The following is a 5,548-nucleotide window of genomic DNA, read 5'->3' as shown; positions in this document are numbered from 1 at the left end:
GGATTGTATTAAAGATACCTGACTTCACCAATTTCTCTGCTTATGTGGAATAACCTTCAAAAATTAAACTTTTTTGCTAGCTACTGAGATAAAAGGGATAACAATTCTATTGGAAAGGTGTGTTCTTGATTTAGGTTTTGCATTCTTTCTAGCTTGGACAACAAAATCAGTCAAATCAGTTTGACTGCAGCCCCTTCTACATGGTAGAGGTATTGCACAATTAACTGGCTAATTGTGCAATTACCTTGAGACTAGCTATGTATGCAAAATAGTGATATATCACAATAAAAAGCTTCAACCATCTAGAAATTTAGACTTTGAAAATATGTACTAACTTTATAGCTGGTTGCTATCTAGGTTTAATTTGTGCATGTAGCATGGCAGCTGTGACAGGGGTGCAACCAGGAAGCAGAGCCCTATCAGTTGCCAGGTCTCAGTCCCAGCTGCACATGGCCCTCACGGCTGGGAGCCCCCTCAGTGAAGGGGCCTCCCCATTGTGGGTGCCTGCTTCTTACTAATGCATGGGGGAGCCCAGGACTCAGGGAGCCAAGGCATGTGGAGCCAATGCAGGCAATAAGGCATGATTGGATCTAATGTGCAATCCTACAAACTTACAAAGTACATCTACACAGAGCTTTGTTTAAGTTCAGGGGATAAAGACCTTTGAAGTTTAGGAGATAGAGACATGTTCTGAGTAGACATAATCAAGAATTTTTTAACTATTTTTCTGTATGAATTTGTTGGTTCATCAAGCTCCACACTGTTTTGAGTAATCCCTTGACTTAAAATAATGTCCAAGTAATGTTTGAAATGTCTCAGTTTAACATTTTTAAAATAAACTGTTAATTGTTTCTGGTATGAAAATACTTTTTGTTCTGAAATGTAAGGTAAAAAAACAAAAACAGGATAAGAATGATAAAAATTGAAACAGAATATTCTTGCACTTTTAAAAATAAATGTATTGCTTGCCTAGAAGATGTTTGGGGGGTTGTCAGTTTGCAAACATTTTTTTAATTACTGTAATTTTACATCCTAATAGGGAACTAGAAAAATATCTGAAATCCTCAGGCAGTACACAGGAATTGTACTGGCAGAAACCAGTTGCCTGCATGGAAGCAGCCAGTTCATGAACGCCACATGCCCCTGGAGGCTGCGGGGGGCAAAGCACCTGCCTGCAGGCAGCGGCAGTGTTGGTGGCGTGGGCTTGGCAGCGGGGAGCTCCTGCAGGTGGCCATAGTGGTGTTGGTGGTGGGGGAGGGAAAGTGGCGAGTGCCAACTGGCAGTCGGCGACCACCCGCAGACACTACCAGCAGCGGTGGCAGCAGTCAGCAGTGATAAGGGACTGCCTGCAGACACCAGTGACTGTGTCAGCAGTGGCGGGGGGTGGAAAGCATCGACCACCCACAGGCACTGCCAGCAGCATCAGTGGTGCTTTTTGCAGGGGGTGCACCACCAAGCTCAGGGAGCACACATGCACCCGTGTGCACTCCCTACGAGTTGCCAGTAAGCCAGTTAGAGAAGCCCTGGGCATGCCAATGATGTTTGATGGAAGAGGGGATTGGTTCGAGCCCATCTCAGTATTCTGCCTGACAGTAATCAGTGATCAAACAGGAGTCTGCAGTATTTAATAAACTGAAAACAACATAATAATACTTCAGTAGAAAACAATAACCCTGAAGTTTGCATATTTCTTAGCACCCGTCAGTCAAGCTTACTGCACTCACTATAGGCTTCTTATATTCCGTCAGGCCCTCAGTAAGTTGTGCATTACCCTCCATCCCCTTCTATTTAAGGTCTTTTCTGCAGCTACTCAATTGCCTTCCCCATGCTTCTGTATGACACCATTCCTCCTTCCCCTTACATCAGGGTCACACATTTTGCCCCCTGCCATGGGTTCTATGTACTCTATTCCTTAATGCCTCTCCTTTCTCCCTTCCCCTTATGCCATGACTCTGTGTGTTGCCTTCCCCTTTCCCCCATGTCATGGTTCTTCAGTGTCTCCCCAAGGAATTTGGTTTGTCCCCTTTTCCTTATGCCATATATTAGGGCCTCCCTTTATCTCTCGCCACACTAGAGGCTCTGTCAGACCTTCTTTGCCCCTATTCCCACTTTCTTCTTCACCAAGGATTTTGTGTATTCCCTACCCCCTAAGTTGGAGTCCATTATTCCAGACTGTGTGTATGCCTCCATTAACCTCTTCTCCTCATGCCCCACCTTTCTCCCTCCCTGGCATTTATCTTTCCATCTGGGAGATAGTCCTTCAGTCTGTCAACCTGCTAAAGTCTATTAGGCGATAGACTGAGCTGAGACTGGGTGTTATTATGATGGAAGACATTAATGGATATCAACTTTGATCTACAGACAGCTGCAGAGATACTTGAAACAACAGATCTGCTAAACAAATGATGAAAGACTCATTTATTCCCCTTTTCTGACCCCTTTTTCCCTAGAACCAGTGGAGTTTTGCCCACCGGTGCCTGGAACATCCTCTGATATTTCAGAACACATCATATATGGTATCCTAAAGGTATCACGGTATAGACATGACCATGGAGAAATGTAACTGAGCTGAATATAAGGCCTTGCAAACTTGGTTAATAAATAAATCATCTCTCTTGTCCCTAGTCCAGTTCTTTGCTGAAAACAAAATTCCCTCCACACTTTCAAGTTAAAGAAGTGTGCAGTTCACAGCATCCCCAATTAGCATGTTTCAGTTTACTTTGAGAAAGCTGTGTATTTAGAAATACCCTTGCTCAGCTGTGGCTGGGGACCGGTAGGGGCACGAAGGTTTTGCATTTCACCACTGGGACTCCCAAAGGTTTTGTGAAGAAGCCAGTAAGTTATTTAATACAAAAACAAGAACTCCCATCTGGGCTTTTCCTTTGTTTAGGACATGGTTTGAGCTCGCAGGTTGGGGACAGCAGCAGCAGCTGTGTTTCTCTTTAATGGGGTCAGGGAAATGGGGCATTTTTTTTTACTGTCATCCCCATTGGCATATCTCATTTCTGTAAACTTACATCCTGTAACTAGTCAAAGTTAGTTAGAGTATTACAAGAAAAAAATGGAATCTGGCTTCAGAAATGACTGGAAACTAGCCATTTCCCAGAATGAAACTGAACTATTCAGCTTGGCAGCGACGTGGTCTCACCAGCTAGAGAGAGATCTCCCAGGCTAAAATATTTAGAAGATTGTGAGCAAAAGGGTGTTTTATTATGAGTTACAATTTTAGAGGTATGGGTCATACAGTGCTGTCATATTTGCATAAAACCAATATTATATAAATTCTATTTATAGTCTGACTTCATTATCATTTGGGAATCACTCTCTACCTTAGCTTCATACCTGGGCAGAAAATGGAGTATTATGATCTAAGGAGGAGGCTGGATTACCAGGGCCTGCCTGGAGGAGAGTAGCCTCTGCTGAGATCTCTCCCACTGGCACAGGTATGGAGTAAATAGAAATCTGGCATGCAAGGACAAGGAGTGGATGAAGTCAAGGCTGCACCCAACAGCACTTCAGCCCACACATCACAGCTAACAAAGATTGGGGAGTAATCTGTGGCAGGGAAAGGTGTGTCACAGATTACTCCATCCCACCCCACAGCAAGGGAAAAGTAGGGACCAGATTATGCCCTTAGAATCTGTTTCTTGCTTTGCCAACTGACCTGTATGATGATAATCTAAACACTTAGGTGTCACATCATGCACGAATTGCCCTGGAGACAGCACAGTACCATACTAGGATCAAGTATGGTAACAACTCCCTCTAAGGTTGCCACATTCTAATACTCCATAGAGTAATAGAGCATTGCAATGAACTAACATAAGCCCCTCTTATGGTTGCCACTTTATGACACTAATCTCTCCCCACCATGTCTAGAAACTGTCATAGAGATAAAAGAGGGTGAAAAAATTGTTACCATATCGAAGCAGATCTGCTATGCATGAGTTTTGTTTTGTTTTCTCTTTCTCTACTTATAAAATCCAAGCTGGAAAAGTAAATTGCTCTTAAGCTCAGTGTGTAAAAGAGTTTTCTTTTTACTGGCATCTTTACTCAACCTTATCTGATAATAAGACCCAAGCAATTTCTTTGAGTTTCTTTGAGTTTCTTGTGCCAGAGTTTATTGCTCCTAGGCGCTGCATTTACACGTGCTCCTGGGACTGCAGCACACTGAGCTGGATCAGAGCAGCCCTGGCTGGCAGGGGACCCATGGGGTCAGACGCAATGTGTTGCTGGCTGGGGCATGAGGGTGCTGTAGTGCAGGGCTAGCTGGCTAGCATGAACCAGCCACATTAGTATCTACACAGAGTGCTGCGGAGTAAAAAACTCCACAGCAGAGCAGTACTTAGTCTACTCCTCAGTAAACATCTCATGTAGATGCTCCCACTGCATAGCATCACATCTCTGATCCTGATGTGAATGTTTCTCTGGGCTGCCTCAGGACCATTCAATCAACTTCTGAAATGTGACTAGCATTTTTCTTTCCACTCTGGATGTGCTATAGGCAGATTAGGAAAATGGAGGTGAAATGGACTTGCCAAGGCAGTAGAGTGAGAGTTTCCAAAACTGAGTTGGTGGGATCTTCTCAAGGGATATGGGGAAGGGAAATTAGAGTCACCCAAACTACATGTACTAAGGAATGTGACCAGCCTTAGAAAAAGGACATGCCTTTCAGACATGATCCAAAGCATATGGAGGTCAATGAGAGTCTTATTATTAATGTTAATGTTTCTGGATTAGACTCATAATTTCTAGTTATACACAGCGCCTGCTACTTCCACATGTCGGCCTGTAGCTATGGCCACAAACAATTTAATGAGTTCATGCCTGGCTGACCGTTTGTGATCTCAAAAATTCTGTATCCTCTGTCACAGATTTTCAACTATCTAAGATTAGTTAACAAAGAGTGAGCCTCAGAAGGTTCTGATATGAGATTACAGTACTAAGGCCTGGTTCTTCCCTCGTGCAGTGAATATCATGTGAACAAGATGCTGTTCTCACCCAATCATATAAAAGAAAACATTCATTTATTTGATATTGCTGATGAGAAGTCATTATACTGTTAACAATACAGCGATAAGGCACGACTGAGGTCCATATTCATGGACGAAAACCATGCTGAGATAACAATAAAAAATGTATTTTAGTAACTAGTGATTTTGTGTGCCTGAAGCTTTGACACCTACGTTGACATACCTTAGATCATATCTGGAAATGCTAAGCATCTTCCTTCTGACAATTAAGGCCCTTCTAAAGTTTTTCCATTTGAATATTAAAACTTGTTATTAAATCACTAGTTCCTTTTAAAAGACCTTGGTCTACATGCAGTGGCTACAGCTTCCTGAAGACTGTGATCTCATGGTCTTTTTCTGACCAGAGAGGTCTGGATGAGAATATGGAGCTGTGGCACCGAAGCCAAATGTTCTGATTTCAGTTTTTAAGGCCACACTTAATTTCACAAATTAGCATGGATTTGTGCTTAAACTTTATACAGCCCCAGGTAATCATATCATGGACAGCTGCACAGTCCATGATGATTGTTTGCTCC

This window comes from Alligator sinensis, unplaced genomic scaffold, assembly GCF_000455745.1.
Source record: "Alligator sinensis unplaced genomic scaffold, ASM45574v1 scaffold342_1, whole genome shotgun sequence".
Taxonomy (NCBI): domain Eukaryota; kingdom Metazoa; phylum Chordata; order Crocodylia; family Alligatoridae; genus Alligator; species Alligator sinensis.
Note: the sequence above shows the minus strand (reverse complement) of the source record.